Here is a 15,068-nt window from a genome sequence, read left to right as displayed (position 1 = left end):
ATAAAGTATGTCCATGGTATCAATAAAGATAGATCACGCAAAAGCTTGTTTCATAAAGAATGTCAAGATGCTTGAAAGTCCTTGAAAAAATTAGGTGCAACTATGGACAAAGACAACTATCAAAATCATTTATATGCATAAAAGGAATTGATTCAAAAGAAGAGAAGAACATGGGAAGTTAAGCATCAATTTCTTCAAGTCCAAGAAAAGGCACACGCATGTGGAAGATTTTGGATAAAGTTGAGGGGCAAGCAGGTTGAGAGTTCTGGTAGCTTGAATCTTATGGATATGTACACACATTGTAGGAAACTATATGAGCAACCAATGCTAGAAAGATACCATTTTATGGTTAAATCCCATGTATGCCCTTTCTTATCTATCTATATCTCTCCCTCAAGCGCAACCACCTCTACATGTGATTGTGTGTGTGTGTGTGTGTGTGTGTGTGTGTGTGTGTGTGTGTGTGTGTGTGTGTGTGTGTGTGTGTGTGTGTGTGTGTGTGTGTGTGTGTGTGCACGTGTATGTGTGTGTGTGTGAGAGAGAGAGAGAGAAGGGGAGAGAGAGAAAGAGATAGAGAGAGAGGAGAGACGATGAAGAGTAGCAACAACAGGAAGAAGGAATGCGAGCCTCCTATAATGGTGCCATTTTCTCTCCTCTACCTCCACCTACGATGCACTTCATACCTTCCTCATCCACGCTCTTCCCTCCAATTGCATCATCAACCTAGTCGATGGCCATGATTGGCACACAACAGTCATCTTCTACCTCAGAAGCTCCCCCAACAATGATAGTGTTTGTTTACGCTTGAGCTTCTACTGCACACCACCACAACCATCTCACCTACATGCGCCACATTCTATCCTCGCTTTAATCTTCATGCGCACTCTTCTAACAAAGTGGATTATGATGCATATCCCTCTACCTCGGATTGGTTCATGTATTTTACAAGGCAAAACAAGAGCTTGAAAAGTTACAAGGTTCAATATAAGGTGGATAATGGCAATAAATGTCATTTTATAATGCGGATGTTGACAATGAGAATGATGATGTTGATATTGAAACACAAAGAAACTCAATGACACACATGAAAGGAGAAGAATCTTGCTTGCAATTTCTAGAAGGATTGGAGATGTTCAAATCCACCTTGGAACAAGGTTACAAGAGAATTTCTATTGTGAGCAGGTGCATTTCCATACATTCACGAGGTTCTAAATGTTGGAATTAGGTTTGCAAGAAAACACACACGGCTTGGAGAAGATGAAGGAAGCTCAAGGCACACAACAGAGAGTATATTACTTATTTTGTAATGGGAAGATAAGATAGCCCTAGACTGATGGGCGTATATACAATGCACGGGGGAAAAAACCTCCTAGTGAGGGAAAAAATTCCCTGATGGTCCTAAGTGTGTTCACACACATCACTACCACATGCATATGGGTAACAAATCCCCCCTGGGAGTGATGAGGTGAACGAGAGCTGGCACCTAGAGTATAGGGAAGTGCCATGCCCTAAGGACAAGATCAGCCCACAAAGGGAAGTAAGCCCAAAGCTTTGTGAAAGCTTTAAACTTCTCACAAGACAATGCCTTTGTGAATAGATCTACAAGGTTGTCCTGTGTTGGCACATAAGCCAAGCTGATCTCTCTTGCTGAGAGCCTCTCGCTAACATAGTGGTAATGCACCTCGATGTGCTTTGTGTGAGCATAAAAATTTCCTCACAACTGCCAATGTGCTCTGACTATCAGCGTAGATAGTGTTGGCAGTGTCCTATCCAACACCCAAATCATCCATAAGGCGTCTCAGCCATACACACTCAATCGTAGCTATGAAGACTGCCATATACTCAACCTGACAAATAGAAGTGTCCATAGTAGGTTGCTTCTTGCTCAACCATGATGTGCATGAACTGCCAAGCATGAAACAAAAACCACTTGTGGACACTCGTGTCAATACAACCAGCCCCATCTGAGTCTGAAAAAGCAGGTGAATCTGGCAGCAATGATTCTCCCTTGGGATAAAACAAGCCAAGATGTAAAGTGCCACTCAAGTAGTGAAAAATCCTCTTGACAACCTTCCAGTGCTTAGACCATGGGGCATGCATGATTCTGCTGACCTAAGAGACTGCAAATTGAATATCTGGCCCTATATAAATAAGGTAGCCAACAAAAATTTGGTAAAGAGTGACATCGACAAGATCACCAACATCATGAAGACTCAATTTCAAACTTGTTTTTATGGGAGTGGCAATAGGTTTGCAATCTTCAAGTCCAAACTTACATAACAATGTCTTTGTGTAACTTGTCTTACACAAGGCAATACCACCATCACACTGCTTAAATTACCTAAGTAATGATGCAATAGTCCCAACTCTTTCATCTTGAAAGTAGCATTCAAACCATCCGTAAATTCAGCAGTATGTCTCTCATTTGGTCCTACGATCAGCAAATCATCCACATAGAGAACGACAATCAGAAGTACATCATCCTCACACTTTACATACAATGTGCTTTCTGTTGGAATGCTATGAAAGCCTCGTTTGACCAAATGAGTATCAGATTTCTCATACCAAGCATGAGGAGATTGCTTCAACCCATACAAAGCTTTCTTACATCAGCACACTTTATCCTCTTGTCCTTTCTTGACAAAACCGTGAGGTTACGTTTCATAAACTTCCTCAAATATGTCACCATTCAAGAAAGCACTAACAATGTCTGACTGATGTACATCCCAACCAAAATGAGTTGCCAATGCACATAGAAAACGTACAGTAGTTATACAATAAGTGGAATCAAAAGTCTCTTCATAATCTATGCCTTTTCTATGTGCATAGCCCTTTGCAACAAGTCGAGCCTTATAATGATCAATCTCACCATCCGGCTTGCGTTTCAACTTGTAAACCCACTTTGTATCAATGGACTTTCTGCGAGGAGGAAAATCACATAAAGTCATGTGTAATTTTCTATAAGTGCATCATATTCTAATTGCATGGCAACCATCCAATTTTTTAAATTTTGTGCTTCATCAAAAGACAGAGGTTCAACATCACATAAGCTAGACACAGCCAAAGCATAACAATCAGATGCATTAGATGCATAGAGAGAACCTAAACAAGTACAGCTAAGATAAGATGCATCCAATTTACTATCACGCAAAGTATGCACCAGCCATTTTGTCATACCTTTAGCTTGCTCATTCTTAGTCCTTTCCTCATCTAGTAAATCATGTACATCTGCACTAGTAATACGCTGATTTGTAAGATTTTCAAAAACCCCGTAGTCCTTGCATTTGCCTCATTGGATTTACATTCAAACTTCCACCACTAGAAAGAGGCAACAAAGTGTCATAAATGTCATGTGAGCTTATATTACTATCTCTTGTACATGACAGCAAGGGCTGAACAGAATCTGCCACAAATACAACATCCCATGAAACCAAGATACGCTTTGTTTGTGGATGATACAACCTGTAACCTTTGTTTTCATCACTATAACCAACCAAAATGCATTTGACAGCCTTATCATCCAATTAACTGCGTTGCGTTTATGGCACCAAAGCATAAGCCAAACAACCAAAAATGCGCATGTGCTGAATGGAAGGCCTTCTATCATGCCATGCTTCATAAGGACTAAACTGTAAGCTTTTGTAGGACACCTGTTAAGTAGATAAGTGGAACACATGATGGCCTCAAGCCAAAACGAATGCAAAAAATCTTGAATTTTGACCATACATCGTGTCATTTTTGTAAGTGACCTGTTTTTTCTCTCAACAACACCATTTTGTTGAGGCGTATAAGGCACTATACATTGGTTTTTTATCCCATGACTAGCCAAAAATGCATTAAATTCATGAGACATATACTCCCAACCCTCGATCTGAACGGAGGGTGCCCATAGTAAATTTTGAAGCACATAAACACTTTGGATTTTGCCTTAAGTGGATATACACATGCATACATGGAGTAATCATCAATGAAAGTCATGAAGTAAAGGTAATTGCCCAGGAGGAGTTTTCCTGGGCCCACAAACATCACTATTGTTAACCCTTACGGACACCCTATCACCTTTGACGAATGCCTTATCATTATTTGATTGAATCATGGAGCGGACTTGTCGGTCCAATAGGTGTGTAGGTGATCGTCGATGAGAGGTGCACCACTTATCCCATTTTTACATGATTTTTACTATGACCAGCCACTATGGGCACCCATGTGTGAATGGGACAGACTCTTATAAAAGGTCTATTTTGACTGGCCACTGTGGGCATCTATGTGTGAATGGATCAAACTCTTATAAAAGGTCTATTTTGACCTAAAATTCTCATTCTTTGAGGTGCATGCTAAGAAAGTGCTCTTGCTCTACCTATATCTCCTTCTCCTTCGTGTGCTCACCGGTGTGTGTGGATGTGTATGCTTGAGAGAGAGAGAGAGAGAGAGAGAGAGAGAGAGAGAGAGAGAGAGAGTGTGATCGAGCATTGCCGCGGCGAGGTGGCAGAGAGGTGGTTGGGCGCGGCGGCTCCTTCTTCTTTGCGGCACGGGATCCTTAACGACGCAATCATTGAGCGGTGAGTGACACACCATTGCCCCTTTGAGCTTGCTAGGACAGTCTAGTTGTGTGCTTGCAGCCATTCGTGGCTCCCACACGGTGTTTTGGCAAGTTCCCAACCTCCGACACGTGCAGCAAAGCGCACATTTTTGGCGCTGTTGTCGGGGACTGCCTTGCACTAAGCTTGAGGAGCACTCAATGCTACCTCATGAAGCTATTCACTTCTTTCATTTCTAGTTTTTGCTAAGTTGTGTTAGATCTATTAAGTGGTTGTAATGTGCAGGTTTTAGCAGGATTTGTTAACTCTGTTAAGTACTACAGAGTACATGTTTTGTTAGATTAACTAAGTTCTATAATGTACAAGTGTTAGTAGATTTGTTAGTTAGTGTATAGTGTTGTAATGTGCAGTAGACAGTGTGAAGGTTGACTGTTTTGTCAGTGTGTAGTTTACTATGTTAGGCAGTGTGTGAGCAGTGATAATTAGTGTTAATTAGCTTGGTTAGTTGTAGACAGGTTAGACAGAGCTGCCAAGGGCAGCTATGTGACCGAAAAGAAGTTTAGAAAACAAAAGAAAAAAAGAAAAAATCTCATTTTAAAAGAAAGGGATCGGGATCTTCCCCCAAGCGCAAGCCCAGGCCTAGGCATCAGTCCTCAGTCTTATGATATAGTATAGACACTACTATATATATAAAGACTAGCACCTCAAGTGAGGGGAGGGCATATTGGATAAGTTCCTCAAGTCCTCCACCTTTCCCTTCACACTTACCCTTTGGACTTACTAATTTTAGGCTTCTTCCCAACTAGAAAAAGACTGTTTTTAAGATTATGAGGGCTTTAAGTAACAGTTTTTAAGATTCTGAGAGCTTTTAGTAACCAAATTGAGGACTGTAAAGCACAACACGTCCCTCTAGCCAAGACGCTCGTTTTGAGCTATCACACGCCATATTCTATGGCTTGGTTAGAAAAAAGGACCATAAAAACAAAAAAAAAAACTAAGAGTAAATTTGGGTTGCAAACGTCCAAAAAAACTAGGTGAGCGGCCTTCACGAGCACTCACCAACACTTCTAGAGTGTTGAGGTCACATGCACCTACACTCTAGTCATGTGCTAGAGGAGATCACATAGAGAGTGTCTCCGTTTACGTGGACACCCATTATTCCTCCACACATTAGGCTCTAGGGCCTCAGCGAGAACCTAAGGTAGTACCACTTAGGACCCACATATTGCATCTAGTGACTCTTCCTCTGACTACGATGTCATGGATGATTATCAGATGCCTAATCCCAATAGTTCAAGCCAAGACATGCCTGCCATGGCCCTACAGTCTAGGTCACGCGTGTTTAGCCGCTAGAAAGAGACTTTGAGTAGAGCCACTCGCTCCGAACATGGAGCTAATGATGTAAATGAAGGGGGTGGGAAAGTAAATTCTCCATTCATGACCCATGTAGACCCCATGCTCTTGGAGAGTGTGCATGTGAATACTCCATTCACTGCACCCCCGACTCTTCAGAGCTATTCCCCTCCGAGGTTATATTACCTGATGGTAGAAGCCTTGCCGAAGTGCAAGAGGTTGAGCGATATATCCTTGCAGCCAAGGAAAAGGAAATCAAAATCTTATGTAAGGTAGAGCAACGGAGGGAGCTAAAGGCGAAGGCCCCTATGTCAACATCCATGCTAGTCAAGCAATCAAGTGCTCGTGAATTAGCAACCACTAAGGTTCAACCCATAGAGAGCCACATTGTATCTAGTTCAAAGGACACCCCTAACACCTCAATCCTAGAAGGAGCATTATTAAATGAAAACTGGGAGTATGAACTACAAACAGAGGTTTTAACCGACCTATACACAGGTCACACATATCACGTGGTTTGGTTAGATGTCCTACAATCCACATCGGGTGCTACTAGCATAGAGAAGCAACAACAAAGAGTTCGTGATGTCATCCATAGGGTTATTGAGCTGGAGAGGCTGAACAAAGGGATCCGCATGCCTTCAATGGGTCTTATGAGATTCTTGGATACAGGGAAGGCTAAGCAACCAACTTTATCACAAATGGAGACTCCCTAGTAAGCCTAATGGATCCTCCATATGTTGTTTCTCCAGGGGTCTCAATACAATCTGAGCCCACAAGTGATAGCTTGACCTTTCCAAGTTTATCTCATCTTTCTCTTGATGACACCACAGCTACCATGCCTACCCCAATGATGGGCATGACGAAAAACATGACATGGACCTCCTTTATTAGTAAAGCACCGCTACATGGTAGCCCAATGCCTACAACAGTACCTACAAATGTGTAACAATCATATACACCTATGGGGTCCTCATGCTCATGTAGCTCCTACCCCTCCCATTGTTTCAGCAACTTATGCTCCACAACCACAACATCCAAGCTCTTATTCCAATGGGACCATACCAGCTAGCATTAGCATGTCACATCCCACGTCTGATATGCCCAGGGCCACACATATGAACTTTGGGCCACACATAGCACAAAACCACACCAAACTTGGAACCTAAGGGTTGTCTATACACCAGGCCCAATGCCAACCCCCATTCCACGTGCAGTCTCGAGAGCACATGTCCCTAGTATACCTGCTCACTTGGGTGACTTGGCAACGTTTTCCCAAGCTAACGATCGATCTATTGCTGAAAATATGCATAACACGCCTGATAGAGAGCCCAGAAGTAAGGCAGTAAAATAGCCAAGCTCACACAAAAATTTAGTGGAGATGGGGGTTCAAGAAAGCATATTAAAGTATTTGAACAAATATGTGATTCCCTACTAGGAGAACACAATGACCTGCATAAGAGTAATGCTTTAAGCCTGACCTTGAGTGGAAGGGTTGGGGATTGGTATAGAACCCTAAGGGTGGAAGAGAAAATGGTTTGCCATACTCTTAGGAGACTGTTCTTGAAAGAGTACATACGAGAGGGAGTGGGTGTAGCATCTGAGCTCCAGAATGCCCAACGAGAGGAAGGAGAGCCCGTGAGAGACTTTATCCTCTACAATTATATATATGCTAGGGATGAAAAGATGTCAACAAGGATGATCAAGGGTATTTGATTTGAGATAAGCATTGGAAACATGAAAAGCAATCATAACAAGCACAAGATCCGTAGGTAAAATTAACAAATATAGAAATGAGAAAATATGACAAGAAATGTGGCCTTTGAAACTTGGGTTTGAAATTTGGGTGGTTGTCAAAAATCTCATTTTCATTTGAGATCAAGACGATTGTTCAAACCTCATCATCCCCTATGTTTATATATTTCTTAGAGATGTTAAGAGACCTAAATCTATGAGTGAAAAGCCTATGAGATTTGGTCAACCATCCAGATGTCATGTTGAAGCATGGGATGTGGTTTGGGGTTGAGATTTGGCCGCTTGTCCAAATCTCATCCCCTAGGATTCAGTATGTGTGAGGGATATTAAGATGTCGACAGCCGTGATCATGAATACTTGATTCCAAAATAAGACATAGGAACATGAAAATGGATCGTCATGATGACTTGTGCAAGACCCACAATCAACCCTATGAGACATGTGGTCCTTGAAGCAGTTGTTTGAAGTGTGGATGGTTGTTCAAAGCCGGTTTAGAGTTGAGATTTGGATGGTTGTTTAAATCACTTTCCCCCTCGATTATCTAGATCTCTCGTTGTACTTGGCTGAAAGCAAGGGGATGCTAGTACAAAATTGGTTGTCCTTGACACCTCATAGGCTTGGTGGGTTTCCTAAGTAGAGCAAGAACAAAGTAGAAGAGGGCAAAAGGAAAATAAGGGAGACAAATTAAAGTGAAAATTTTTGGAGGTTTTATACTTTGGTCCTTTTTTTTTTGAAACCTCCCATAATAGCTTGACATGGGTGCAAACATGGTGGGACTCTTAGCATGCAAGGAAGCAGATTTCATTGCTCTCTCTCTCTCTCTCTCTCTCTCTCTCTCTCTCTCTCTCTCTCTCTCTCTCTCTCTCTCTCTCTCTCTCTCTCTCTCATCCTCTGTTCTCCGTGGAGCACCATAGCCCTCTCTCTCTCTTTATATATATGTACATACACACACACACACACACATGGTAGCTCAAGCCAATACCATATCTATAGAGATGATGATGGAAGCTGAACATGATCCCCTCCCCAATCTCGAATTAGGGATACCTACATTTATAGTGGGTACTATCATGGAAACCATGAGTATTCATAAGCCTGTCAGCAACCACCAAGAACTTATGCAGGGCTATTGGGCGCAAAAGAAGCATGAGCAACGATCCAAGGAGTGCAACCTTGCCAACAAAATTGAACTTTCAAGATCGAGCCAAGGAACAACATATGCAAAGCCATGGATGTTGGTGTCGGCAAACCCCAAGGACTAACATTATTAGAACAACAAGAAATTCTAGAGCAACTCATGCATCATCATCCATTTTCCAAGTTGAGGAGTTTGGATGTGTAGTTAACTCTTCTTTTTGGTGTCTGCAACACATTGACTCACTTGAAAGTACCCCACTCTGCAAGCGAGCTTTTTGTGAAGAGAACCTCTTTGACGATGATATTGTACAATGGTGATCAAAGAACAATATTAGTGAACCAGTCCAAAATTAAAACTATCTTGGGTGTTCATCGATGAAATATAGCAGCAGTAAGAAGTCGATTGGAAATGAAAGTTGAGGATGATGTGTTTCCGCTTAGTACTTATCATAGACAATTGCCTCTGCATACAAGTATCACAAGTGAAACTAGAGATTTGGTGAACACTTTTTGGAAAATCTGAGGAGAGATTTTCACCTAACAAAAAGAATATTTATAAGCACAAGACCGAGGCAAAATGTGTCATCAAACATCCCATACATTTTCTAGATGACTCTCAAGTAATATATTTTTCTTACAATGCAATCCTTGGTGGCCTTGGTTTTTGTTGGAATGTTACAAACTTTATAGTCTTTAGGCAACACTCATGTTTGGCAGTACAGTACCAAATTGGTAGTTTTTTGCTAACAATCACTCTAGGCCATTACTAGTTTGGTACTTTTTTGGGCAACAATCATTGTAGGTACCAATTCCTAGGTCCATAGTACCAATTCCCAGCTCCATGGTATCATTGTAGGTACCAATTCCTACCTCCATAGTACCAAATTTGATGCTTCTTTGGATCTTTCATAGTACCAAACAGGATGCACAGTATAATTTTTTGGTTGCAATGTCCAAAAGTAAGGATGCATAGTTCCCATTTGATACTTTTGGGCACCACTGCCACTTGGTATTGTAATGCCAACTTGGGTTTTGGAAACGATTTGGTGCTTTCAGTGTATCCTCTTGCAAAGCACCAAACTAGATGCATAGTACCAATTCTGGCACTTTTTTGTATCTAGAAAAGCTCCCAATTTGGTACTATGGATCCTGTTTGGTACTATGGATCCCGTTTGGTACTATGCATCCAGTTTGGTACTATGGATCCACTTTGGTACTGTGCAATATACAAAAAAGTACCAATTTGGTACTATGGATCCAATTTGGTACTATACATGGTACTTTTAGTGTGTATGCATAGTACCTTAGGAGATCCACGATAACAATGATACTTTTGGCCACTTCTCACACTTGGAAATATAATACCAAATTGGATTTTGAAAACAAGTTTGGTGCTTACAATGTATCCTGCAAAGTACCAAAATAGATGCATAGTACCAATTTTGAAGCTTTTTTGTATTCTAAAAAGTACCCCATTAGGTACTATGGATCCAATTTTATACTATGCATTGTTTTAAAAGTACCCCATCTGGTACTATGGATCCAATTTGATACTATGCATTGTATAAAAAGTACCTAATTTGGTACTATGGATCTAGTTTTGTACTATGCATGGTGCTTTTAGTGTGCCTGTATAGTACCTTAGGGATCCACAATCCGAATTTGATACTTTTGGGCACCACTCACACTTGGTAGTATAATACCAAATTGGGTTTTGAAAATAGATTTGGTGCTTTCAGTGTATCCTACAAAGTACCAAATTGGATTCATAGTACCAATTTTGGCACTTTTTTATATCCAAACAAAAAACCCAATTTGTAACTATGCAGTTTACAAAAAAGTACCCAATTGGGTAATATGGATCTATTTTGGTACTATGCAGGGTGCTTTTAGTGTGCTTGCATAATACCTTAAAAGATCCATAGTACCAAATGTGGTGCTTTTATGCAGCATAGTACCAAAGATTATATGCAGAGTCCAACCATTTAATTCTTTTGGGCACCAGTCACTCTAGGTAGTATAGTACCAAATTGGGTTCTAAAAATAGAGTTGTTGCTTTAAGGATACTTGCATATGTTACATAGAACTAAACTTGGTGCTTTTTTGCACCCAAGTTGGTACTATAGTCTAATTTTCGGCAATAAAATACCAAATTTGGTATTTTAGAATGAGTTGATGGTTTACAGTACTAGATTTTAGAATGAGTTGATGGTTTATAGTACCAGATTTGGTACTGTAAATTGCTTTGGTGTTTTCCTCTTTTTTTGTAATATTTTGAGCTCTAACGTTGATCATTTTTGTTTATAGTTGAAGCTCTACAAAAGATACAAGAGGATGTATCCTGCAATGAATTTGTCACTTAGGTCCTTTAAGAAATTCAAGCCAATCTTTGTTCGCAAATTAAAAGAGTGCTATCCTTGTTGTTGTATTTACCATATCCAGATGGTATAGTTCAAGGATGATTTCAATCAAATGCGCCAAAACAAGTTTGGGCATCATGCAAAAGCACAATTATGGACATGCTCCATTTGTGGTACACCATGTGACGCAAGTCAGTTATCTGCAACTAGGAAGTTTTTCAGCACATAAGTAACTTGGTGCATTCCATATATGCCCTCGCTCTAAGGATCATGAATATCATGCAAAGAGATGCTTTCGTGGAGTGCACCTTAGATGTGCTGTAGGAAAGTTTTCATTCTGCCTAGATGAGATTTCAATAAATAGCAGGGAGGTGACTGTTAAGCTATCTAAGGATGTGGGTACTAGACATGTTAATGCCAAAGGAAAAGAGAAGAAGAGAAAGGATTTTGTCATGGAAAGGATGAGAAGTGCAACTTTCATTCTTTTTTTAGATCATCTGAAAAGCTTCGTCAAGCATATTTTTGTGTTAAGGTGTGGCATGCTGAACAACTTAAAGACTGCTTGCTTAAGTTTCCCAGAGACATTGTGGTTTTTGTTGTTGATTTTGTAGATAATTACTACTTTAAAGTGCAAAATGAGTTCTAGTCTATGCATTGATGGTCAACACAGGTAACAATACTGGTGCACATCTCTTATATCAAAAATTCGACAAGAGCTGTTGAGAAGACTCTGCATTTTACATATTAGATGATAAGCTTCAAGACATGCTCTTTGTTCAACATTGTTTTATGTTGCATGACAATTGGATGAAACAGTACTAAAACAGGTCAAATTGTACTAAAACAGTTCTATACAGCACTAAATTGGTACAACAAAGTACCACAAACTCCCAAGACATACCCAAGCAGTACCAAAATAGTACTAATTAGGCACTAAGATAGTACTAAAATAGTACCACAATAGTATTAAAACAATACCAAAAGAAATCCAAGATAGCACCAAATAGGGACCAAAACAACAGTAAATTTGTACACTGAAGTACCAAAAACTTCCAAGATAAACCCAAGCAGTACCAAAATAGTACTAAATAGGTAACAATACAGTATCAAAATGGTTCCAAAACAATAACAACATAGTACCAAATATGTAACAAACGATACAAAAACGGGTCAAATTGTATCAAAACAATTCTAAATAACACTATATTGGTACAACAAAATATCCAAAACTCCCAAGACATACCCAAAAATACCCAATGAGACCCAATAACTTGTCACAAAAAGGTTCCAAACCAATACCAAAATAGTTCAAAATAATACCAAATGAAGCGCATAGAAAACACCAAAAATACCAAAGACAGTACCAACATAGCACCCAAGACATATTTAGTAGTTCCCAATAAGACCCAAAAACTTGTAACAAAAAAGTACCAATGCAGTATCAAAATACTTCTAAAGAGCACCAAATGAAGCAAAGAAGCACCAAAAGTACCAAAGATAGTAACAACATAGAACCCAAGACATACCCAATGATACCCTATAAGACCAAAAAATTTGTCACTAGAAAGTACCAAAGCAATACCAAAATACATCAAAGCAATACCAAATGAACAAAAAAGCACCCAAAGTACCAAGGATTGTGCCAACATAGCACCCAAGATAAAACAAACAGTACCCTATATGACTAACAAAAAAGTATCAAACCAGTATCAAAATAGTCCAAGGGAGTACTAAATGAAAAAAAGAAGCACCAAAAAGTGCCAAGGAAAGTACCAGCATAGCACCTAGTGTTCAAAAATGTATTCAAAATTTGAATAAAGTACCATAATAGTTAAAGAAAGTATTCCAAACTGCTTCCAAATTAGTTTAAATAACACCAAATGAAGCAAAGAAGCACCAAAAGTACTAAAGATAATACCACCACAACACCCAAGACATCCAACCCTGTAAGACCCAAAAACTTGTATCAAAATAGTATCAGTGTAGTACCAAAAGTACCAAACGTAGTGCCAACATAGAACCCAACACATACCCAACAATACCTATAAGATCAAAAACTTATAACTAGAAAGTACTAAAGTAGTCCCAAAATAGGTCAAAATGGTACCAAATGAACAAAAAAGCACCAAAAGTACCATGGATTGTGCCAACTTTAGCACTCAAGACAAAACCAAAAGTACCTTATAAGAAGCAAAATTAAGTAACAAAAAAGTATCAAAATAGTTTAAGAGAGTGCCAAATGAAATAAAGAAGCACCATAAAGTACCAAAAAAGTACCAGAACAATATCTAATGTTTAAAAAAAGTACCAAAACACTTCATGAAAGTACCAAAATCCCTTAAAATGTCAGCAAATAAACTAATTTGATGTGAGCATGTCAAATCACCAAACCATGTGCAAAATAAACACTTTACACAATGCAATAAGCCAGAAATACAATACCTATTGTTGTTAAACCTCAGCTTGGAGCTTCTAGATATTTTCAAAAACCCAGTGTCATCGTACAAGCGCAACTTGCTCTTAGCTCAGTCTCTACCTCTCTAATATCATCATCGGGGATAGGGATTTGTTGTCACATCATAACAATGCATGCTTCCAGGGCATTAATGTCCTCCATCAAACTTTTTGCCACGCCCTCTTTACCTTCATATACCAATAGTTGGTCCTTGTTTACCTGAATAGAGGCCTCCAGGTCTGTCATGTTTGACCACCCTAGATGTGACACCAATTCTAGCAGTCTTTGCAGCAATGCCTTTAAATCACATAGGTAGTCAGCAAATGTCTCTCTACTTGTTCTTATCTGAATGTGGGACACTTCTAGGGGAGGAACCATTTTGCCTCCTCCATGCCTCAATTCTACGGTCAAGCTCGCCATTTCTAGATGCTGTCATCTGCAACACTCCTTCCCCAAACTGGGCCCATGCTAATTCTATGTCCTGCTGGGTTCTCAAAAGCGTAGCACCTAGAAAATTTGTTGGTCAATTCACCACATGAAGGGCCCTAATAAATTTTGGACAATAGAAATCCGCAGTCTCTCACCAGATATGGCTACAAATGGTCTAGATAGATCTTGATGTTCTTTTGGTACTTGAACTTGAAAACAGTTAGCCACTGCTCAAGTGGAGAGTCTTCATCAGTCGGGTCCTTAGGGAGTTTTCCTTCTAGATTGAGGTTGTACTCCTCATGCACGTCTTGTGCTATGTAATAGAACCCAGTTTGTTAAGGGTATTCTTGCATTTTATTCTTACCTAAAATGTGAAACAAATTAGAGAGAATTGTTGAGATATAGATTAAATGTGGTGTTTGTCATTGTGTCTAACGTATGCCCTATAGCACCGAATTGGTACTCCAGAGTACCAAATGTGCTACAATACATTTAACTTCAAATGTCACATCAAGTACATGGAGTAAACATGCACCATTCAATGAACACATGCATGATGCCAATGAATAGCGTACCACGTCTTGACTTGTTAGCAGATTTTGATTCATCATCATCAAAGAGGAGTGAGGTTCATTCGGAGTTGATATCAATACCTTGCACTACTTTGCACTAGCCCTTATTTTTGGATTGGTTTTGTGCTCTTCTTTGTTTGTTGGGGGGATGGGGTAGAAGCGCCTTTGTTGCTGCTTTTGCTAGGGGAGGGCATTCCCTCCTCGGCCTTCGGTTTTTGTTTGCTTGTTCAAGGTGACGCTCTCTTGGTAGTAGCTCCTTTAAACTTTGGGGTCCTCATGGTTGGAAAATTGACATGAGAGCTTACTATCTTGCTCCTCAATAGGTCTCTCTCTCTCTCTCTCTCTCTCTCTCTCTCTCTCTCTCTCTCTCTCTCTCTCTCTCTCTCATTCCACACTTGCCAAACCTACACATACATTTCTACAACTTGTTCACACGGGCTACAATGCATCTAGGTTGCTTCATTGCACG

At 39.9% G+C, this 15,068-nt stretch overlaps 1 pseudogene; it reads left to right on the top strand.

Moving 5' to 3' along the window:
- The first annotated feature begins 663 nt into the window (after positions 1-663).
- On the top strand, positions 664-1,225 carry LOC147444704 (uncharacterized; annotated as a pseudogene).
- Positions 1,226-15,068: the final 13,843 nt, after the last annotated feature.

This window comes from Adiantum capillus-veneris, chromosome 13 (assembly GCF_014529385.1).
Source record: "Adiantum capillus-veneris isolate H3 chromosome 13, ASM1452938v2, whole genome shotgun sequence".
Lineage (NCBI taxonomy): Eukaryota > Viridiplantae > Streptophyta > Polypodiopsida > Polypodiales > Pteridaceae > Adiantum > Adiantum capillus-veneris.
The sequence above is the reverse complement of the archived record's forward strand: the minus strand, read 5'-3'. Positions and strand labels throughout refer to the sequence as shown.